This window comes from Macaca nemestrina, chromosome 6 (genome assembly GCF_043159975.1).
Source record: "Macaca nemestrina isolate mMacNem1 chromosome 6, mMacNem.hap1, whole genome shotgun sequence".
Taxonomy (NCBI): domain Eukaryota; kingdom Metazoa; phylum Chordata; class Mammalia; order Primates; family Cercopithecidae; genus Macaca; species Macaca nemestrina.
Genome location: NC_092130.1, coordinates 96,642,351 through 96,667,424, shown reverse-complemented (window position 1 = coordinate 96,667,424; position 25,074 = coordinate 96,642,351). Strand labels below are relative to the sequence as shown.

Sequence of the window (25,074 nt, the reverse complement as noted above, 5' to 3'; positions counted from 1 at the left end):
AATCCCACCACTTTGGGAAGCCAAAGTGGGCAGATCGCTTGAGGTCAGGAATTTGAAACCAGCCTGGGCAACAGGGAAAAACCCTTTCTCTGTAAGAAATACAAAAATTAGCCAGGCATGGTAGCGCATACGTGTAGTCTCAGCTACTCAAGAGGCTGAGGTGGGAGAATCACTTGAGCCCAGGGAGTCAAGGCTGCAGTGAGCTGAGATCACACCACTGCACTCCAGCCTGGGTGATAGAGGTGAGACTCTGTCTCAAAACAAAAGAGAAAAAATTATCCTGGCATGGTGGCACACACCTGTATTCAGTTACGGAGGAAATTGAGGTGGGAGATTGCTTGAGCCCAGGAGGTTGAGCTTACAGTGAGCTGCAATCATGCCTGGGCACAAGTGCCATGAACTCCAGCCTGGGCAACAGAGCATGGACAAAAGAGTAAGACCCTATCTCCAAATATATATATTTAGTGAGACCCAAGCTGGAGGATCATTTGAGGCCAGGGGTTCAAGACCAGTCTGGGCAACATAGGGAGACCCCATCTCTACAAAAAAATACAAAATTTAATGGGGCATGGTGACACATGCCTGTTGTCCCAGCTACTAAGGAGGCTGAGGCAGGAGGATCACATGAGCCCAGGATGTTGAGGTTCCAGTGAGCCATGAGGGTGCTACCACATTCTTGCCTGGGCAACAAAGTGAGACCCTGTGTCTCAAAAAAAAAATGTGCGTATGTGTGTGTACATGTATTATATATGTCAATATGCATACATATGTATATGTATATGTGTATATGTACGTATGCATATATATGTATATGTATATGTGTGTATGTATGTATGTATATACATACATACATGTATCTATGTATATACATACATGTATCTATGTATATACATGTATATGGAAAAATAGACATAGGGTCAAAATCCAAGTGATAAAGAAGAAGGGAATAAGAATTACGAATTAGAAGATTTTAAACAAAGCAGATTTGTATATGATGGTTTGCTGGATAATTCAAGTCTCATTCTTTATTTTATAGGTGGTACTTATACATGTATACAAAATTAAAAAGGGTTCAAAAGGAGTGTATAGTGAGATCTTCTTAGCCCTACCATTAGGCTAAACCCTGAAGTTCTAAAGATGAATGAATCATAGCCCCTAATTTCATAATCTTGCAACTCCATTATTTTTGTCCTCAGAACTGACACTTGTTTTCTCCACACAAAAATCTCAACCTGTGCTCTGAATTCCACCCCCTCCTACCTCCTCAGAGACCTTGTCAGTTACTTCTCTCTTGTACCTTCAACATGTTTTTTGCTATTGGTTCCTATCCTTCAGTCTACAAGCAAATTCAATAGTCTCTAATCTTAACACAAAACAAAACGATAGCTCTTATAACCCACACCCTGTTCTAGCTAGAGTCTGGAAAAAGTAGTTCACATTTAATAGCTCTAATTTCTCACCTTAAATTAAAATTTTTATCAAAGTGATATGTGCAAAGGGCTAAAACAATAAAAATTAAATAAATTGAATGCTTGTTTTGTGTTGTGTCATTTTTTGCCCTCTACATGTGTTAGCTCAGTTAACCCTCACAATAATCTCTAAGGCAGGCACGATTATCTCCATTTTACAGATGAGGAAACTGAGCTACAGATGAGTTTATGACAGGAAGCAATAGTCTCCCACACCCATTATCCCCCATCAGTTCTATTGTCCAGTAGCCACTGGTTGTAACTGTTTCTGTTCTTTATTCTTCCTTTGGTCACTTCCATTTTTGTAAGTTGTTCACACTGCTACCTCTTGAGTAAAGAAATTTAGACATTGGCTTTTGACTTCCCAATGGGAAAGATGAAGATTTAATTCCATTATATTCCCCTCCAAGAAAGCTACGTAATTGTTCTCAGTTCCTCCTCTGGTCAACCTCTGCAGCTATAAACAACATACTTTGACATCCATTTCTTATTTCATAGTTATGAACAATAACTTTTGACCGCTTATGTTTTTGATGAGAATGTCAGCTCTCATATTTTTTCCTCCACACCTCATCTTACATAGGCTCCTCATCTGCTGCTTTAAATTTTTACTGATGTGACTTTCTCAGTGTTGAATTCAGTGGCATTTTCCAATATTCTTTTATTTTATCTCTATGTGGTGCTTGATACATTTGACCCTCTTCCTTAAACATTAGTTTTCCTCAGGCATGTTAATCAACAATTTTTTACTAAGCATCTGTTTTATGCCAGGTATTAGGTGAGGTATATGTTAAAGAAACATGGAGAAATATCTGTTGGGAGAAAATTCTTCATGGGTTTTGGAGTTACTGTGGCAGCTTTTTATTTTCCGGACAACCTCCTTGAAAGGTGTTTGTGTGGTGAACAGCCCTGAAAGATTGAAATAGCATTTCCCTCCAGGGAAGACAGCAGGATTTTTTTTTACCATCCAAGATATTTCTCCAATAATGTTTCTCTCCAGGGTAAAGGTTGGGTAGGTTAGATATCAGCTCCTTTAAAAGATTGAGAGTTCAGGTTCAGGTGCAGTGGCTCATGCCTGTAATACCAGCACTCTGGGAAGACGAGGCAGGTGGATCACTTGAGCCCAGGAGTTCAAGGTCAGCCTGGGCACCATGGTGAAACCCTATCTCTACAAAAAATACAAAAATTAGCTGGATGTATTGGCTCATGCCTGTAGTCCAAGCTACTCAGGAGGTTGAGGTAACAGGATCACTTGAGCCTGAGGAGGTCAAGGCTGCATGCAGTGAGACGTGATCATGCCACCGCACTCCAGCCTATGTGACAGAGCAAGACATTGTACAAAAAAAAAAAGAGGGGGCCAAGCATGGTGGCTCACGCCTGTAATCCTAGCACTTTAGGAGGCCAAGGTGGGCAGATCGCCTGAGGTCAGGAGTTCCAGACCAGCCTGGCCAACATGGTGAAACCCTGTCTCTATCAAAAATACAAAAATTAGCTGGGATGGCAACAGGCATCTGTAATCCCAGCTACTCAGGAGGCTGAGGCAGGAGAACGGCTTGAACCTAGGAAGTGGAGGTTGCAGTGAGCCAAGATCGTGCCATTGCACTCCAGCCTGGGTGACAGGGTTGAGATCCTGTCAAAAAAAAAAAAAAAAGAAAAAGAAAAAAAAAGATTGGGACTTCCTAAGTTCAGGTAAGTTCAGGGTCCCTTGGCTGTAAGACGAACCCACAGACTGTGCAGCATCTACCTGAGCCCACCTTTCCATCACCACTGTGGAGTCTTGGGGGTAAATGCACAGATGCAAACATGAAGGTCATGCTTCCTCTTCTGTGAATAATAAAGCCCTTTGTTTTTGTTTTGTTTTGTTTTTTTTGAGATGGAATCTCGCTCCTGTCACGCAGGCTGGAGTGCAGTGGTGCAATCTCAGCTCACTGCAACCTCCACCTCTGCAACCTCCACCTCCAGGGTTCAAGTGATTCTCCTTCCTCAGTCTCCAGAGGAGCTGGGATTACAGGTGTGCGCCACCATGCCTGGCTAATTTTTATATTTTTAGTATAGACGGGGTTTCGCCATGTTGGCCACGGTGGTCTCAAACTCCTGATCTCAGGTGGTCCACCCACCTCAGCCTCCCAAAGTGCTAGGATTACAGTCGTGAGCCACTGCACCTGGCCTACCCTTTGTTTTTGACTCAAGAGTCTCATGTCTTGTGGCAGAGCTTATAAAATTGTGTCAGATTAATTAGTTTACTTGAAACTAAGGTAAGATCTCAGGCCATTCATAGTTCTTGACCATGTCCAGCAACTAGTGGCATATGTGATCCTAAGTTCAGAAGCAGAACCTGGCCTAAGGATATGACTTTGGGAGTCATTAGCACATAAGTGGTCATTAAACCATGGTAGTGGACGCAATCATTTAGACTAGTGTGACATCATGAAAGGAGAATTCAGAGAGCTTTGAGGACCTCCAAAATGTAATAATCTGATAAAAATGGAAGAATTCAAGGGAGACATGAAGAAGCTTCCAGGTGAATCAAAGAGAGACTGCTTCAGGGAGGAATGAGTGGTCAGGTTTGTCAAATGCTGAGAGACCACATAAGATGAGAATGGAAAATATCCACTGAATTTAGAAGTTGGAGGTCATTGTGACATTACCAAGAGCAGTTAAAATCAGTTTAATGGAGTAACTGGCTGAAATCCTAACTGGATGGCAGCTATGGTCAAGGTGGGGAAATACAAACAGTAAATGAGGTCTTTCCCAAGAAGAGAAAGAGAAAGAACGAGAGTTAAGGAATTGTCTTTTTTTAAAAAACCAGAAATTTGGCCAGGCATGGTGGCTCACACCTGTAATCCCAGCATTTTGGGAGGCCGAGGCAGGTGGATCACCTGAGGTCAGGAGTTCAACACCAGCCTGGCCAACATGGTGAAACCCCGTCTCTACTAAAAATACAAAAATTAGCTGGGCCTAGTGGTGGGTGCCTGTAATCCCAGCTACTCAGAAGGCTGAGGTGGGAGAATTGTTTGAACCTGGGAGGCGGAGGTTGCAGTGAGCCGAGATCACAGCACTGCACTCCAGCCTGGGCAACAGAGCGAGACTCCGTCAAAAAAACAAAACAGAAATTTATTTTCGCACAATTCTGGAGACCAGACACCTGAGATCAGGGTGTTATCAGGGTCGGTTTCTTCAGAGGCTTCCCTCCTAGGCTTGTAGATGGCCATCTTCTTTTTCTGTCTTTACATGGTCAAAGGAAGAGTCTTTGCTTTCAGTTTTATGGGCAAAGGTTACACAAATGACGATGTGATCACCACCAGTGTTTTTTAGGGGCGACTGAATATCCTTTCTCTACTTTCAAAACTTGCTGATCTAAAGACAGTCCTTTGTCTGGATCTGAATAGCTGCAGAGCCCACTGAGTCTATATATACAAAATTAATAGGGTTTTTCTTTTTTTGTTTTGTATTTTTAGAGATGGGGTCTCACTATGTTGCCTAGGCTGAAGTGCAGTGTCTTTTCACAGGTGCGATCATAGCTTGCTGCAGCCTTAAACTCCTGGTCTCAGGCACTCTTCCCTCAGCCTCCATAGTAGCTGGGACTACAGGTGTGCACCACTGTACCTGGCATAATAGTGTTATTCTTATTCCAAGAGATGTTTCAATGTCTCCAGTTTCAAATATAGAAGCAACAAGAAAAGCTCAGAAAGGAACTCAATGGGGATAGAGGCCATCAACAAAACTGCAAAAACAGATTAAAAGGATGAAAATTCCATTTTGGAAAAAAGCATATGAGGAAACTTACTGACATCAAACTAACAAAGGACAGAGATCTTGTTTAGGAGCCCTTGACCTTAAAAGGACACTGGATAGAAATGGTCATAAAGAGAGAGAAAATGCCACAGAAAGAATGAAGTCCTACATAAGCTTAGTCCCTTTGTAAACTGGAACCACTACAAGCACCCTGTAAGACCTTAATGGGGAAGCAGGCACATAAAGTGTCCCTTTTTCCATTTACTGCATACTTTTCTTTAACTGTTTAGCTGTCATGTGTGTGTCTCTGTGGGTGTACACCTGTAATCTCAGCACCTTGGGAGGCTGAAGTGGGCAGATCACTTAAGGTCAGGTATTCCAGACCAGCCTGGCCAATATGGTGAAACCCCATTTCTACTAAAAACACAGAAATTGGCAGGGTGCAGTGGCTCACACCTGTAATGCCAGCATTTTGGGAGGCTGAGGCAGGCAGATCACCTGAGGTCAGGAGTTTGAGACCAGCCTGGCCAACTTGGTGAAACCCTGTCTATACTAAAAATATAAAAATCAGCCGAGTGTGGTGGCGGGCACCTATAATCCCAGCTACTCAGGAGGCTGAGGCAGGACAATGGCTTGAACTCAGGAGGTGGAAGTTGCAGTGAGCCCAGATTGCACCATTGCATTCCAGCCACAGAGCAAGACTTCGTAAAAAAAAAAAAAAAAAAAAAAAAAGCTAAACAGTAGAGAAGGAAAAAACACATCTTGTGTCCATTACAGTGTTTAAGATTTACTGATCACCACACTCCAGGAAGAGAAAATGCTAATCAGGGTAGTTGGGAATACTCATACAGACAGCAGTATTCCTACTCTATTCTGGCTTTCTTTACTGAGAAATTTAAAACCATATTTAGTGGCTTGGTGCAGTGGTCTGTAATCCCAGCATCTTGGAAGGCCAAGGCAGAAGCATCACTTGAGTCCAGGAGTTCAAGATCAGCCTGGGAAGCATGGTGAGACCCCATCTCTACTAAAATTTTTTTAAAACAATTTTGCCAAGCGTGGTGGCACACACCTGTAGTCCTAGGTACTAGGAAAGCTGAGGCAGGAGGATCACTTGAGCCCAGAAAGTTGAGGCTGCAGTGAGCCCTGGTTGTGCCATTGCACTCTAGCCTGGGCAATGCTGTCTTCAAAAAAAAAAAAAAAGAAACCCAAAAAACCAAAACCATATTTAGTGGGTGCTAAACAGTAAGATGCAAAAAGCCACAGAGCCTTATTTCCCTAAATCAAACTTAATCTGCTTTGAGGTGAAACTGAGGGACAAAGTCAGCCTCAGTTAGTTAGGGGCTCCTTCTTTACCTCAATGGAATTACACAAGAATTCTGGGCTCCTAGGTCTCAGAAAATAGGGGGGTAGGGGCTGGCCCTTTGTCCTAGGTGGTTGCTTCAGTGGCTCTGCAGAGCTGCCGTCTGATGGGCACTGAGGCTGCAAGCAGCTTCAAGGACAATTCTCACCTAATCTTCCCCACTGACTTTAGAACATGCCCACGTTCTCTGGTCCTCCGCCACCAGATGGTCCCTATAGTTTCCCGTTGCCTTTCCAGGCCCAAAAGCAGCTACAAACTCTACCTCTTAGTCTTGGGCCATGCTTCTTAATCTTGGGATGAACACATGATATACGGCCTGCAGTTGAGGTATTTTAAAAATAACTCACCCAGTTTGTTCATCTAACTCAAAAAATATCTTAGTCATATTTTTCATCCTTCTCTTTCAAAAATATCTTTGTTCAAGAAAAGAATAACTTATTGTTCACATCTGTTTCTGGTTTCAGTGTAAGTGGTAAGTGGTAAGAGAATTAGGTCACCAACAGTTAGCTGTTCTCTCTATAGATCTGTTCTAAGCCAGAGATCTTGTTTAGGAGCCCTTGACCTTAAAAGGACACTGGATAGAAATGGTCATAAAGAGAGAGAAAATGCCACAGAGAGACTGAAGTCCTATATAAGCTTAGTCCCTTTGTAAACTGGAACCACTGCAAGCACCCTGTAAGACCTTAATGGGGACCATTTTGAGTCCTAGTGTGAGTTTCCTGGCATAGAGCTGTCAAGCATTCAGTTCACACACAAAAACAAACTTACTTTTTTTTTTTTTTTGAGATGGAGTCTCGCTCTGTCGCCCAGACTGGAGTGCAGTGGTGTGATCTCGGTTCACTGCAACCTCTGCCTCCTGTGTTCAAGCGAATCTCCTGGCTAAGCCTCCCCAGTAGCTGGGACTACAGGCGCCGGCCACCACGCCCAGCTAATATTTTTGTGTTTTTAGTTGAGATGGGGTTTAACCATATTGGCCAGGCTGGTCTCAAACTCCTGACCTCAGGTGATCCACCCACCTTGGCCTCCCAAAGTGCTGGGATTACAGGTGTGAGTCACTGTGCCTGGCCTGAAAAGGTTTTTCTATTGAGCACTTTGTGTTAGCGAAAGGAAAAAAAAAATAGAAACCTAACAGAATCATAACTACACCCTACTTGGATTTGAATTTAACTGTGCTGTCTATTTATGGTATAATTATCATAACTGTTTTTGAATTGGGATTATGTCAATGGATGCTACTTGTGATTATTGCATGTATTAGGTATTTTGATGAAGAATTGTGAAAATGCTTAGGCATGTTAAAGATATAGAATTAGGAGGGATCTCGGGCCAGGTGTGGTGGCTTACGCCTGTAATCCCAGCACTTTGGGACGCTAAGGCGGGCGGATCACCTGAGGTCAGGAGTTTGAGGCTAGCCTGGCCAACTCAGCAAAACCCTGTCTCTGCTAAAAATACAAAAATTAGCTGGGCTAAAAATACAAAAATTATCCCAGCTATGCAGCAGGCTGAGGAAAGAGAATCACTTGAACTGGGAGGTGGAGATTGCAGTGAGCCAAGATCATGCCATTGCACTCCAGCCTGGGCAACAAGAGCAAAACCCTGTCTCAAAAAAAAAAAAAAAAAAAAGAATTAGGAGGGATCTTTGATATCCTGGGGAACTGAATTAGAATTCAACATGACCCGGAAAATTACATATGTGCATGGAAATTTATGCAATATATATTTACCTGAAGAGTTATAACAGGAATAAGTATGAGGTCATTTACTTATGAAGGAAAAACATGTTTTAGAGAAGCATAATGAGGAAATAATGCTCTTGCACCATGTCACTTGAAATATATTTTGGGAGACTCAGAGACATTGTGTAATAATATTGAAGTAATAGATCCTAAAATCTAAAAGTATAGCTACCCCTTATTCCAGATTCTATTAATGTCAACCCAAAAATATATCCATCATTCTGGCCGGGTGCGGTGGCTCAAGCCTGTAATCCCAGCACTTTGGGAGGCCGAGACAGGCGGATCACGAGGTCAGGAGATTGAGACCATCCTGGCTAACCTGGTGAAACACCGTCTCTACTAAAAAATACAAAAAACTAGCCGGGCGAGGTGGTGGGCGCCTGTAGTCCCAGCTACTCGGGAGGCTGAGGCAGGAGAATGGCGTAAACCCAGGAGGTGGAGCTTGCAGTGAGCTGAGATCCGGCCACTGCACTCCAGCCTGGGCAACAGAGCAAAACTCCGTCTCAAAAAAAAAAAAAAAAAAAAAAAAAAAAAAATATATATATATATATATATATATATATATATGTATATATCTCCATCATTCAAAGATAGCAATATTTAATAATATAACTCATGCTAGTTTTTTTGTCTATTTATTTTATTTTACATAGTGTAATCACACCATAGTCAACTTTTGGTTACCTGTGTATGATTTGGGTATTTATGGATTAACTACAGAAAAAAATTTTTTTATCACAGTTTAGCTTTTCTTTTATAACAAGCTAAGGTACTACCCCCTGCCATTAGCTGGTATTTGTCAAGAAATAGAAAAAATGTTAACATAAGGAAAGTAAGCGGGCTATCAAAAATTCCAATGTCTTTCACAAAGTGAAACTGCCCTTTAAATTATTATTTATTTCTTCACTACGATTTGAGTACTTATTGTATGCAAGACACTAAGTTCGAGTCAGTGAGAATCAGAAAGATAAGCAATAGATGTTTTTGCTCTGGAGGAGTGAAGGATTTGGTGAATTACAACATTGTGACAATTATTTTGAATTGTTGATTATTTCTGTCTTTGCATATACTGAGAAAAGACTTCAGAGACTTTGGAAGAGATTTGGTCAATTAAATTTTCTATTATTTCATATGTTAATTGAAATGAAGAAGAAATTTGTACAGCAGATGTAGTACTGAATCAAATATTAATGAAAAAGAATCTCTTAATGTAACTTGAGAAATAACTGCTAAAAGAATTCTGGAGAGGATCTCATTTGTTTCTAACTGATTGGACTTAAGGAATCATCAACGCTTCACGATTTTGAATGTTAATCAAATTTTGTTGATGGTTTTTTTTTTTTCGAGATGGAGTCTTGCTCTGTCACCCAGGCTGGAGTGCAGTGGCCGGATCTCAGCTCACTGCAAGCTCCTCCTCTCGGGTTCACGCCATTCTCCTGCCTCAGCCTCCCGAGTAGCTGGGACTACAGGCACCCGCCACTTCGCCCGGCTAGGTTTTTTTTGTATTTTTTAGTAGAGAGGGGGTTTCACCGTGTTTTCCGCCCATCTAGGCCTCCCAAAGTGCTGGGATTACAGGCTTGAGCCACCGCGCCCGGCCTGTTGATGGTTTTAAGAATTTAAATTACCTAGTAGCATGTTCTAAAATCATATTATTTATAAGTAAGCCATTTCCCACTCATACATAACCTGGATGGAGAAAATACCAGAAGCATATAACATTGAGCTATTTGTAGTTTACCTCTCAATGTTCATTGCTTTTTAATTGGTCTTACTACAATAAACTTCTTTGTTGTTGTTGCTGTTTTTTTGTGTTTTTTTTTTTAGACAAAGTCTCGCTCTTGTGGCCCAGGATGGAGTGCAATGGTGTGATCTCGGCTCACCACAACCTCTGTCTCCTGGGTTCAAGCCATTCTCCTGCCTCAGCCTCCTGAGTAGCTGGGACTACAGGCACCTGCCACCAAGCCTTGCTAATTTGTGTATTTTTAGTAGAGTTGGAGTTTCATCATGTTGGCCAGGCTGGTCTCAAACTCCTGACCTCAGGCGATCTGCCCGCCTCAGCCTCAGTGTGGTGGCTCATGTCTATGATCCCAGCACTTTGGGAGGCTGAGGCGGGTGGATCGCCTGAGGTCAGGAGTTTGAGACCAGCCTGGCCAACATGGCAAAACCCCGTATCTACTGAAAATACAAAAATTAGCCGGGCGTGGTGATGGGTGCCTGTAAACCCAGCTATGCAGCTGGGATTTGTAATCCCAAGGTTCTGGGATTACAGGCGTGAGCCACCCTGCCCGGCTTTATAATAAACATTTTTAAACAAGGAAATAAATGCCCTGAAGAACAGCACAGATCTAGACTGCCTAGATTTGTAGTTAACCATTGGATTTGACAGTATTTTTAAAAAATAAGTAGCATGTGTTTCTTTTAAAACAACTGTATTTCAAGAAAACAACTCGATTATTTTCTGAAAAGAAAGTACACTTGTTAAAAATTATTTTTTGGTCTGCCAGAACAGGAATAAGGCAGAAAAATAGCCATGGTTCTGATGACCTGCAGAATGAGTTACTCAGTTCTGTGGCAACAGACCATAACTTGTAACTCTAACTACATCTTCTGAAATAAGTATGTTTCGAAGTAATACAAGATGAGTGAAAATCCACAATTTTTGTTTGTTTATTATTAACTAACATTCATACTTTCTTCAGATTTCTTTTGGTTTTAACCTAATGTCTCTTTTCTGTTTCAGAGTCCCCCATTACCTTTAGTCCTCACGTCTCCTTAGGCTTCTCCTGTGTATTAGTCCATTTTCATACTGCTGTAAAGACCTGCCAGAGACTGGGTAATTTACAAATGCAGGAGGTTTAATTGACTCACAGTTCAGCATTGCTGGGGAGGCCTCAGGAAACTTACAATCATGGTGGAAGATGAAGGGGAAGCAAGGCACCTTCTTCACAAGGTAGCAGGAAGAAGTGCAAGCAGGAGAAATGCCAGATGCTTACAAAACCGTCAGATCTCGTGAGACGCACCCTCTATCATGAGAACAGCATGGGGAAACTGCCCTCGTGATCCGATTACTTCCACCTGATCCTGCCCTTGACAAATGGGAATTATGGGAATTATAATTTAAGACGAGATTTTGGGTGGGGACACAGCCAAACTATATCATCCTGACTACGACCGTTTTTAGACTTTCCATGTTTTTGATAAACTTGAAAGTTTTGAGAAGTACTGGCCAGTTATGTTGTGGGATGTCCCACTATGGGACTTCAACTGCTGGCTTTCTCATTAGGTTAAATTGGGTTGTGAGATATGAAAGGAGATTACAGAGGTTAAAAAAATGTCATTTTCAGAAGGGCATGGTGGCTCATCCCTGTAATCCTAGCACTTTGGGTGGCCAAAGTGGGTGGATTGATTGAGTCCAGGAGTTCAAGACCAGCTTGGGCAACATAGTGAGACCTCATCTTTACAAAAAAAATACAAAAATTAGCTGGATGTGGTGATGCACCTGTAGTCCCAGCTACTTGGGAGGCTGAAGCAAGAGGATCACTTGGGCCAGGGAAGTGAAGGCTGCAGCGAGCTGTGATTGTGCCACTGCACTCCAGGCTGGGCGACAGGGCAAGACCCTGTCTTTAAAAAAAAAAAAAAAAAGGAGATTACAACTGAATGTCAGAGCGGATTTAGAGGAAGTTTTCATTTATCTAGACTATCTAGAATATGAATGAGTCACAATACATAATATATATGCATTATTAATTTTCAAAAGAGTAAAACATTTTTTAAAACTTGCCTCTATTGTTATACACACTATCTTTTATATATATGTATATATAATTTACAAGGCATTTCAGGACTTTGCAATGACTGCATCAGGATCATCAATAAGAGTGACAATGTAATTCAATCAATAAGCAACAGATGTTGTTGACTTGAACAAAAGATAGTCCCACATTTTACTAAAGATATAGAAAGTATAAAAATTTTACATAAATTCATGCTAACTATATTACTACCAGAAATTCAATAAAATAATTAGTTAATTTTATGTTATCTTGTTTACTGACCCCAACCCCTCTCACTCTCAAAAGCCTGGTTATTCGGATGTTTTCATCTTTGGAATGTTGGATGTACAAGGAATTATTCTGTCACTCTTCCCAAGGATCCCAAGTGAGTATGGCTATAGACATTGCAAATATGAGTGTCCTTAGAGCACTGAAAAAGCAGCTCTAACAAGAAGAATAAATAAAAAATAGTATTGGGTACAAAAGGACTATCAGCTGATGGTTTGTTCTTGAGGGACTGTTTTCCTACTTAACAAACAACTCTCTTAACACCAAGAAGAACTAGTGATGCGTAGGTTTGGATCACAGCTAAAGACCAAAATTATTAACAATTAAGAGTTTGTTAAAAAGACAATGTGTAGGCTCTTGGTATGAGTAATTCTGCATATGAAACTCATGGCTATAATCAATGGGTAGGAGTTGCTTTCACTCTGTCTTAGTACGTTTCGACTGGCATAAAAAAATACCATCAACTGGGCAGCTTACAAACAACAGAAATTTATTTCTCACAGATCTGGAGGCTGGGAAGTCCAAGATCAAGGCACTGGCAGATTCTGGTGGCGAGAGCTTTTTAATTTATAGACGGCGCCTTCTTGCTGTGCCTTCATGTGGTGGAAAGCAGGAGCAAGCTCCCCGTGGGACAATTTTATAAGAGCACTAACCCCATGAGACCTCTGCCCTGATGACCTAATCGTCTCCCAAAGGCCCCACCTCATATTCGTATCACACTGGGGATTAGGTTTCAGCATATGAATTGGGGGGTGGGGGCAGGAACACAAACATTCAGACCCTAGCACTATTTTTTGGAACATTTCTGTTCATAAACTTGCCATCAGAAATTTATAGTTTGTGGTTAAAGTTTATGTGAGCTAGCTTAGAAGAAGGGCCTATTTGAGTTTGGCATAGGAATATCATTTTATTTCCATGCCAGGAGCAAAAGCTGAAATCTGAATGCACCTTTTTGTGCCTGTTTTGTCAAAGCCAAAGTGAACTACTTATTAAAAATTGGGAGATATAGGCCAGGCGCGATGGCTCACACCTGTAATCCCAGCACTTTGGGAGGCCAAGGCGGGTGTATCACGATATCACGGGATCGAGACCATCCTGGCTAACAAGGTGAAACCCTATCTCTACTGAAAATACAAAAAAAAAAAAAAAAAATAGCTGGGCGAGGTGGCGGGCGCCGGTAGTCCCAGCTACTCCGGAGGCTGAGGCAGGAGAATGGCGTAACTCAGGAGGCGGAGCTTGCAGTGAGTCGAGATCGCGCCATTGTACTCCAGCCTGGGCGACAGAGCGAGACTCCGTCTCAAAAAAAAAAAAGAAAAAAAAGAAAAAAAAAGAAAAGGAAAGAAAAACTGGGAGATATATTTCAAATATGACTATATCAATGCCCTTAGCCAAGAGCCACTAGGAATATGCTTACAGTTAAACAAATTGGATTCGTCACTCATTGCAGTGAGGGAGAACAGACACCACAGGGACTGTGGGATATTGCAGCACAGGTTAGAAAAACTTCCTAGGATTTGGGCTTATGTTAGGTGATTTTGAAGGGTTTAAGGAAGCTGGGTTTGCTCTTGATTGGAGACTTTTAGGATGTAGGGGCGATTCTATGATTAGGTATCTTACCATATTTTATCTAAGGGAAGGGAAGACCAAACCCACGCTAAAGGTGTAATTGGTAAAAAAAAAAAAAAAAAAAAAAAAAAAGCATCAGGCACTTACATTAATATTTGCCAGGATAGGGAGATGTTTGGTATTTTGAGGCTTGGGCAATGTTCATGCTTTGTCTGTAGTCAGACGTGATTATGGGGAGGCCTTATTTTTGTCTTTATCCATCAAGGTCACAGAGCAACTTTATATGATGTTGATGTTCGGTGAAATTGTTTCTATTTCACAGGAAAACACTGTGGCCTAATTGCCAGTGCCAGGCCAGCTTCTGATGTCAAGGGCTGCGTTTCTCTTTCTCAACTACTAGGTCATTAACTGGCAAAATAAGATTCATTTCAAAGATTGCTTCCAATATTCTCCATGTTTTATTCGAAATACGAAACAGACATCGTTACATTTCTACGGATCTGCTAAATTATTGCAATTTTCTTGGTCAACTTCAGAATTAAATCCTTATCATGAAGTTCTTTGGCACTAAATTTAAGAATCAAAGACTGTGCATTTTTCATTCCTCATTTTACAAAATTTTGATCTGTATAGGGTGGCAATCCAGTAAAACATCAGTATGTCTCAGCATCTTGTCTTAGTTTTATAGTCTTGGAAATTCAGTGTATTGGATCATCTACATGAGACTGGGTTCCAGGGCATATATGCACCCTAACCAAAAATACAGGAGACTAATTTAGCTGTAAGAATGCTAATGTGTTAATTCACAATAAGAAATATAACCATCAAAAGTTATAATAGTTAACTCTTACTGAGTGCCTACTATGGTAAGCATGTGACATGAATTAGTCCATGAAACCTTCACAAAGGCCTTCTGTGGTAGTCACTCGGTCATTTGGAAAACACTAGACTAACCACCTCTGTCCCATCCTCCTCTTCTTCAGTTGCCCCTTAATTATCGTAAGTTCTCTCAATGTCTCCCTTTCTCTCTCTCTTATTCCCAAGTCTCATTCCCAAGAGTTGTCGCATCTGCTAAGTTTCATACTTTTGCAATGCCTATTTCTCCACTGGTATATTTTGTCATCATTTAGACCAACATACCCGGGGCGGAGGCGGGGGGTGTTAAAAACTGAGAGGTTCTCTTGCACTTCCCTTTCTTTGGGGAAAAAAAAAAAACCCTCAAGGATGTCTAATATGTTATATTACTTACTTAGGTTTATTTATGTAATTATGAATTCTATGGTTATTACAGATTAGCTATTAAATGTATTGGTGTTTTATGTTAGTCTGACTTGAAACTAGGCTCACAAATGTAATAATCTTACAGTAATCTCTTTTTTATTAAAAAAAATCACATGCCTCAGCTTAATATATTTTGCTCTATATTTGCTCAGTCATGCATCTCTAATGCTTCAAGATCAGGTTCAATGACTTGATCCAGAAGATTCACATATATTAGAGTCTGGGTTTTGGGGGGTGGGTGAGAGAGAGTAGTTTTGTCCTTGTTATTTTGTTACAATACATGTTTATGGTTTAAAAAAAAAAAAAGGAAAGTACAAAAGAAACAGAGCACAAAGAATAAACAAAACCCAACAAACCATAATCCTCCCATCTAGAGGCAACCAGTTACTGATAACATTCTGGGTTGTATCCTTCTAGAGGTTTCTCTATACATTCCACATCATGATGTATGCACAATTGAGTTCTCTGCTTTTTTCTCACATAACATCACATGATAAGCATTTCCTCCATCTTTAAAAAGGTAAACATATAATTTAATTTAATCATGCATGTAATACATGAATAAAATGTCTCCTTTTTCAAATATTAAAGTATTTAGGTGTAAGGATAGGTATCAATAGAATTTTGAACACCACTCCCACGTAGAAGTTTCCTCAGTATGAAAATATCACAGTTTATTTCGTCATTGTCCTGAGTTATTTCCACTATTTACCTACTACAACATTGCTGCAATGAATTTTCTTTAATATATGCTTCTTCGGGGTAGACAAGTAGAAATGAAATTTCTGGGTTATAAGTATGAAAATTATATAGTTATAGTTGACATTTTTAATGCTTAAAAAAATCTATTGCATGTTTTTAATGTTGGGCTTCAAATGCTTTGGTGAAAATGTCTTTGTTTATATATTTTTGTGTTTCTTTCATGTTATTTCCTTAAATTTCTAAAAGAAGAAGTACTCAAAGTTTATAAAACATTTTAGACCTCCTGATAGATAGCATCAAATCATTTTTCAAAGGATTATTTCAGTATAGAATCTCCTAGGAATGAATGGGATACTCATTTTACCCTCCAGTCCAACATTAGGTGTTATCATTTAAGATACATTGTTTTCAGTTTGATAGGGAAGAAATGGCATGTTATTTTAATTTGCATTTCTATGATAACTGGTGAGTTTGAACATTTTATATGTTTACTAATCATTTTAACTTCCTGTATTGTGAATTGTCTTTTCATATCCTTTTTCCATTGTATACTAGAGCCTTTGTGTTTTCCTTATCAATTTTCAGGGCTAGTTTCATGGGCCCATACCCTTGTATCCACACTGGGCCCCACACTTACAGGGGCCTCGAACTCAGTTTAATGCTCTGCTGTTGCCATCTTGAAATTGTTAACAATTTTAGGACAGAAGTTTCCACCTTTCATTTTGCACTGGGCTCCAGAAATTATGGGTCTCCACAAATGATATAGCCAGTCCTGTCAGTTTATATATATTAGCTTTATATATAACAAGAGTATCAGCTTTGGTTACATGTTACAATAAACAATTTTTTCTTCAGCTTTTATTTCTTGTGAACAAAAATGCATGCTCATTGTAAATGTTAAATTTTATAAGGTATATAGTATAGAAAGTAAAAGTGGCTAATAATCCCATGTCTGACAACCTCACTGTTTTGTGTTTTATATCTATATCTGTATCTATCTATCTATCTCCAAATTTTAAACTGTTTTTTACAATAGTGGCTACCACTCTCCAGTTGGTTGTGAGCTGTCTGAGTGCAAGATAACCATGAACCCACAAAGAGTTGCCTGTTTGAAAATTAATCATCTGCTTCTCCACCCTCTTCCAAAGAAAAACTCCATTTCCTTCTTCCATCAAAATAGGAACCTTCTTCCTTTGGTGAATATGATACAGTTTCATTTACTACACTTTATGTTCAAAGTGTATTTATTTACCTTCAAACACTTTTTATTACTTACATCATTTTGTTTTCATTATTCTGATTTTTCTATTTGTAAGAATTGTTTGGGTGTCTTAGGATGGAATACACTGTGATCATAATTTTTCTCCATTAAAATGAATGAAAATACTTTTTCATTTAATGACAAGATCTTCAGGAACAATTTAGTCATTAATTGAGGCCTACATATTATTTTACTTATATATTTCATGGAAATGAACAATCTATTTTGTATCCTGCCCTTATCAAGGGCACTATATCTTGGACAGCTTTCTGTAACAGTATATATAACTCTGTAAGTGAAGATTTTAAGACAGATTTTTGTATGTAATCTTGTTTAATGCAAATAAGCTTTAAATAGTATTTGTTCTAAAATCTCCTTTCTAGTGTTAATTAATATGCTGTTGTGCATGACTTTTTTCTAGGCCCTTTTAATTTTTTTTTTTTTTTATGAGACAGAGTCTTATTCCGCGCCCAGACTGGAATGCAGTGGCACAATTTCAGCTCACTGCAACCCCTGCCTCCTGGGTTCAAGTGATTCTCCTGCCTCAGCCTCCCGAGTAGCTGGGACTATAGGTGTGCACCACGACGCCGGCTAATTTTTGTATTTTTGGTAGAGGTGGGGTTTCACCATATTGGCCAGGCTGGTCCCAAACTCCTGACCTCAAGTGATCCACTCACCTTGGCCTCCCAAAGTGCTGGGATTACAGGTGTGAGCCACCGTGCCTGGCAGCCCTTTTTAATTTAATATGATTCCTGGCTTCTGGGCTTATCATATATATCTAGTAACTTGTGACTTACAGGATATGCAAAGGTTGGTGGTATATGATTTACTTGCAATCTAATGTAGAATTTTCCTCAAAGAATATGACATTTATATTTATGGGGGAAAGTTATAGTGTGCTGGGTCTTCTTCTAATGGTTATTTGACGTTTTGCTTCAAGTCATAAGGCTTGGTGCCCAAATCAATCTCAAGATTCCTCTCTGTAGAAAGAAGCTACAACTCACATTTGAAGCTATGTGCTTCCTCTTTCACTACTCTGACTGTGCAGTCCATTTCTATTCTTAGGATAAGTAAAACAGGCGAGTCTTAGTGTGCTTAAACTCATCATAAAGCTGCTTTGCTTCATGGCCCAGGAATTGCCTTTCATTTTCCTGCCCACCTCTGCCTGCCTAACCTTTTTTTTTTTATTTTGAGACGGAGTCTCGCTCTGTCGCCCAGGCTGAAGTGCAGTGGCCGGATCTCCGCTCACTGCAAGCTCCGCCTCCCGGGTTTACGCCATTCTCCTGCCTCAGCCTCCCGAGTAGCTGGGACTACAGGCGCCCGCCACCTCGCCCGGCCAGTTTTTTGTATTTTTTTAGTGGAGACGGGGTTTCACCGGATTAGCCAGGATGGTCTCGATCTCCTGACCTCGTGATCCGCCCGTCTCAGCCTCCCAAAGTGCTGAGATTACAGGCTTGAGCCACCGCGCCCGGCCCTGCCTAACCTTTTAAGAACAATACCTACTTCTAAATCCCTTGGTACCTCATCATAACCACAAATCCGTAGTCAGGGATAATTTAAACTTTCCCTTTTCCATGCCACTAGGGAAATTGTTTGCTTATTCTCTAAACTACAAATAGGCGTGAGGAACGAATGTATAATGTTCTATTTTCTTTATCAAATTCTGCAACCTTTCTTCCTCTCCTCCCTCCCTCCTTTCTTCTATCCTTCCCTTCCTTCTCTTCCTCCCTCCTTTCTTCTTTCCTTCCTTCCTTTGCTCGCTCTTTTTCTCTCTCTCTTTTTCTTTCTTTCTTTCTTTCTTTCTTTCTTTCTTTCTTTCTTTCTTTCTCTTTCTCTCTTTCTTTTTCTTTCTTTTTTCCTTCTTTCTTTCTTTCTTTCCTCTCTTTATATCTCTCTTTTCTTTTTCTTTCTTTTTTCCTTCTTTCTTTCTTTCTTTCCTCTCTTTATATCTCTCTTTTCTTTTCTTTCTTTTAGATAGAGATGGGGTCTCACTACATTGACCAGGCTGACTGTGAACTTGTGGACTCAAGTGATCCACCCACCTCAGTCCACCAAAGTGTTGCGATTATATGTGTGAGCCACCATGCCTGGCCCATTCCACATTTTTTACTTGTACATATATACACACACATATATACATACATATGTGTATATATATGCACACATTTATCTTCCATTGTAGATTTGTTCTACATGATCTAACTGCAAGCTTTATCTTATTTTATTTATTTATTTTAATTTATTTTCAAGACAGCATCTTGCTCTGTTGCCCAGACTGGAGTGCAGTGGCAGATCTTGGCTCACTGCAACCTCCACCTCCTGGGTTCAAGTGATTCTTCTGCCTCAGCCTCCCGAGTAGCTGGGATTATAGACGCCCACCAGCATGTCTGGCTAATTTTTGTATTTTTAGTAAAAGCAGGGTTTCACCATGTTGGCCAGGCTGGTCTCGAACTCCTGACCTCAAATGACCCACCGCCTCAGCCTCCCAAAGTGCTGGGATTACAGGCATGAGCCACCATGCCCAACCTATTTTTTATTTTTTTTTATTTTTTGAGACAATGTCTTGCTCTATTACCTGGGCTGGAGTACAGTGAAGTAGTCATGACACATTGCAGCCTCAAATTCCTGGGCTCAAATCATCTTCCTGCCTCAGCCTCCCAAGAAGCTGGGACTACAGGCACACGCGACCACACCTGGCTATTTTTTATATTTTTTGTAGAAACTGGGTCTCATTATGTTGCCCAGGTTGTCCTCTAACGCCTAGGCTCAAGTGATCCTCCCACCTCACTTCCCAAAATGCTGGGATTACAAATGAGAGGCACCACACCTGACTGCAAGCTTTATTAAATTCTTATTTTTTCCATCTTATCAGCTCATATTTTCTGTTATTATTTATTTGCCTGCTTTTTCTTCTCCATCAAAAATCTGTACCTATAAAATCAACTTTTTTTTTTTTCTATTCTAAACACATTTCTACAGTTTGTTTGAGAAGCACTTTCCATACTTTTTTTTTTTTTTTGAGATGGAATCTTGCTCTGTCGCCAGGCTGGAGTACAATGGTAAAATTTTGGCTCACTGCAACCTCTGCCCCCTGGGTTCAAGCAATTCTCGTGCCTCAGCCTCCCCAGTAGCTGGGATTATAGGTGCCCACCACCACGCCGCACTAATTTTTATATTTTTAGTAGAGGTGTGGTTTTGCCATATTGGCCAGGCTGATCTTGAACTCCTGACCTCAGGCGATCTGCCTACCTCCACCTCCCAAAGTGCTGGGATTACAAGCGTGATCCACCACACCCAGCTCCATACACTCTTAACCAGGAGATTGTTTTTTCACAGACAATATCTAATGATGAGCTGTTTTGTAGCATGAGTTTAGTTAATGCCAAAGTACAGCATTTATTTTTAGCAAGTAGATCAGCAAGAACAACAAAACTGTTTTAATCAGACCAAATATGAAATCAAGTGTTATAGATGGCCTTCGCATATAATTTATATCTGCATTTGTTTTGGCTATAAAGTGTGGGGAACATTCTAAGTCACTTACAGTCTAGCAGATATTTAATAGCTCGATTTTCTTGATATTCTTCAATTAAACAGATGGCAGAGGAAGCTTTATTCTGAGATCTCTACAAAATGAATTATCTGGTAGTATAAGAATCAATTTGTTGGTAACCTCCGGGATATTTCTGTATAACATATTGAGAGTTCAATTTGTTTTCTAAATCATACTTTTATTTTTTAATTACTTAATTATTATTATATTTTATTTATTTATTTTGAAACAGAGTCTCGCTCTGTCACCCAGGCTGGAGTGCAGTGGAGCAATCTCGGCTCATTGCAACCTCCGCCTCCCAGGTTCGAGCAGTTCTTGTCCCTCAGCCTCCCGAGTAGCTGGGATTACAGGTGTGTACTATTCTGCCCAGCTAATATTTTTTGTATTTTTAGTAGAGATGTGGTTTTGCTCTGTTGGCCAAGCTGGTCCTGAACTCCTGTCCTCAAGCAATCTGCCCACCTCAGCCTCCCAAAATGCTGGGATTACAGGCATGAGCTACTGGACCTGGCCCTAAATCATAGTTTTAATGTAAAATTCTAATCAAATATTTGTGAACCTCTAAAGAACCTCCTTAGAATCTTAGGATTTGGGCCGGGCACGGTGGCTCACGCCTGTAATTCCAGCACTTTGGGAGGCCCAGGCAGGCGGATCACTTGAGGTCAGGAGCTCAAGACCAGCCTAGCCAATATGGTGAAACTCCAGCTCCACTAAAAATACAAAAATTAGCCAGGTGTGGTGGCGGGCGCCTGTAATGCCAGCTACTCGGGAGGCTGAGACAGGAGAATTGCTTGAACCTGGGAGGCAGAGGTTGCAGTGAGCCGAGATTACATGAGTTCACTCCAGCCTGGGTGACAGAGCAAGACTCTGTCTCAAAAAAAGCCAACAACAACAAAAAACTTAGGATTCTACAGAACTCAGGTTGAAAACCAGAGATCTAGAGTACTAGACCACTGGGCCAAGAATCCATATTTGTTACTCAAATTTCCTTGGCTTCAGAGGCAGTCTTTCTCACATCAGATTGTGTAAAGTTTAAAAAAAAAAATTTAAGTCCTTTTTTTAAGCAGCAAGGTCTTGCTGTATCACCCAGATTAGAGTGCAGTCACATGATCATAGCTCACTGCAGCCTCAAACTTCTGGGCAATCAAATGATTCTTCTGCCTCAGCCTCCTAAGTAGCTGGGACTATAGGCACACACCACTGCACTTGGTTATTTATTTATTTATTTATTTATTTATTTATTGTAGAGACAGGGTCTCACTTTCTTGCCCAGGCTGGTCTTGAACTCCTAGCTTCAAGTGATTCTCCCCCAATGGCCTCCCAAATTGCTGGAATTACAAGTGTAAGGCACGTCAAATGGCAAAGTACATTTTTTAATGAAAGATTACCAATGCAACATAATATGTTGGAAAAAACTTGAAATCAGAAGAATGTTCATTATTCTTACTATTAGTAGAAGGCATGCTATATACTACACACTCTGATAAGTACTTTATAAGTACTATCCAATTAAATTTTCTCCAAGAAGTGCTATTCTATGGAGTAGCTACTATTATTAGCCTTTTTTTTTTTTCTGAGATGGAGTCTCACTATGTTGTCCAGGTTGGAGTACAGTGGCTATTCACAGTTACAATCATTGCACACTACAGCCTGGAACCCCTGAGCTCAAGTAATCCTCAGGCCTCTGCCTTCCAAGTAGCTGGGACTACAGGCATATGCCACGATGCCTGGCAGCCCTATTTTTTTTAATCGACTTTTATTTTAAGTTCTGACATACATGTACAGGATGTGCACATTTGTTACATAGGTAAACGTCTGCCATGGTGGTTTGCTGCACAGATCAACTCATCACCCAGGTATTAAGCCCAGTACCCATTTGCTGTTCTTCCTGATGCTCTCCCTCCCCTGCAACCAACTCCAACAATCCTCAGTGTGTGTTGTTCCCCCTATGTGTTCATGTGTTCTCATAGTTCAGCTTCCACTTGGGGTAGCTTGTTCCACTTGTGGAACATGCGGTGTTTGGTTTTCTGTACCTGCGTTAGTCTGCTGAGGATAACGGCTTCCAGCTCCATCCACGTCCCTGCAAAGGACATGATCTCATTCCTTTTTATGGCTGCATAGTAGTCCATGGTGTATATGCACCACATTTTCTTTATTCAGTCTACTATTGATAGGCATTTGGGTTGATTCCATATCTTTGCTATTGTGAATAGTACGGCAATGAACATATGCGTGCATGTATCTTTATAATAGAATGACTTCTATTCCTTCAGGTATACACCTAGTAATGAGATTGCTAGAGCAAATAGTATTTCTGTTTGTAGATCTTTGGGGAATCACCACACTGTCTTCCACAATAGTTGAACTAATCTCATTCCCACCAACAGTGTAGAAGTGTTTCTTTTTCTCCACAACTTCACCAGTATCTGTTGTTTCTTGTCTTTTTAATAATCACCATTCTGACTGGCATGAGATGGTATTGCATTGTGGTTTTGATTTGCGTTTCTCTAATGATCAGTGATGTTGAGCTTTTTTTTCATATGTTTGTTGGCTGCATGGATGTCTTCTTTTGAGAAGTGTCTATGCATGTCCTTTGCCCACTTTTTAATGAAGTTGTTTGTTTTTTTCTTATAAATTTAAGTTCCTTGTAGATTCTGGATACTAGACCTTTGTCAGATGGATAGATTGCAAAAATTTTATCTTATTCTATAGGTTGTCTGTTAAAAATATGGAATGCTTCACGAATTTGCATATCATCTTTGCGCAGGGACCAGCTAATCTTCTCTGTATCGTTCCAATTTTAGTATATATGCTGCCAAGTGAGCACAGAAGCCTTATTTTATCGGTGGAAATACTGAGGCTTGGAGTGGTTAATATGCTTAAGGTCACACAAGCAGCAAGTGGCAGAGCTAGAATTAAACCCAAATTTTTTGGGTAGAAAACGAATGCCTTCAATTTATATAGCATCTTGAATTGAGAAGCTTCAAGTTAATAAATGATGGTAACAACCACTGTGTTGATGATCCGAGGCCAATTCTGACTGCTGAATGTAACATTTTCCACAAGTATGTGCCATTGAATTGCCTAGGAATTTCTATTTTAAGCTGTACGTTTAAGTGGTGAGTTACTGACTACTGCTCTTTTTTCTGTTTTTATTTTTACATATTATTTTAGTCACTGATACTAGACAACTTGAGACATTTAGGGACTTATACTAATTGTTTTTCAAAATAATATTTCTTATAGTATAACGAAATTTTTAAAATGTGTTTTTGTTTTGTTTTGTTTTGTTTTGTTTTTGAGACGGAGTCTCACCCTGTCGCCCAGGCTGGAGTGCAGTGGCCCGATCTCAGCTCACTGCAACCTCCACCTCCCAGGTTCAAACAATTCTCCTGCCTCAGCCTCCTGAGTAACTGCGATTACAGGCGCCTGCCACCATGCCCAGGTATTTTTTGTATTTTTAATAGCGATGGGGTTTCACCATGTTGGCCACGATGGTCTCAAACTACTGACCTCGTAATCTGCCCACCTCAGCCTCCCGAAGTGCTGGGATTACAGGCATGAGCCACTGTGCCCACCTGATCAAATTGTTTTTAATTAGAGTGTCTAAATACACTCCTATAGCATCATACTTATTTAATTTCTTTGGGAAAAAAATTAGTACCAGAAATGATGTAATACTTTATGTGCCTATTCTCTTTACTTATGTTTTAATTCTTTTTAATAAGTATTGTTGCTTCCTAGTTCAAGCTCAAAAAGCATGCATAAAAACCATATTTTAAAAATTTGGTTATACTCTAATAAATTTTCTTTTGAAAAACAATTTGTATAAGTCCCTAAATTTCTCAAGTTGTTTAGCATCAGTGGCTAAAATCCATATTTTATGCATGCTTTTTGAGCTTGGACTAGTAAGCAACAATACTTATTAAGTAGAATTAAAACACAAATAAAGAGAATAGGCACATAAAGTATTACATCATTTCTGGTACTATTTTTTTTCTTAAAGAAATTAATAAGTATGATGGTATAGGAGTGTATTTAAACACTCTAATTAAAAACAATTTGGTCAGCTAGGTGTGGTGGCTCACGCCTGTAATCCCAGCATACTGGGAGTCCAAGGTGGAAGGATCACTTGAGGTCAGGAGTTTCAGACCAGCCTGGCTAAAATGGCAAAACCCTGTCTCTACCAAAAATACAAAAAATTAGCTGGGAGGCTGAGGCAGAAGAATTAGTAATCCCAGCTACTCAGGAGGCTGAGGCAGGAGAATCGCTTGAACCTGGGAGGCGGAGGTTGCAGTGAGCCAAGATTGCACCAATGCACTCCAGTTCGGGTGACCGAGTGAGATTCCATCT

General features: G+C 40.3%; 1 non-coding gene across 1 annotated transcript; it reads right to left on the bottom strand.

Moving 5' to 3' along the window:
* Nucleotides 1–23,443: 23,443 nt before the first annotated feature.
* Nucleotides 23,444–23,548, bottom strand: LOC112425459 (U6 spliceosomal RNA). Its single transcript, XR_003016519.1, has one exon. It is a non-coding gene; the product is annotated as a U6 spliceosomal RNA (small nuclear RNA).
* Nucleotides 23,549–25,074: the final 1,526 nt, after the last annotated feature.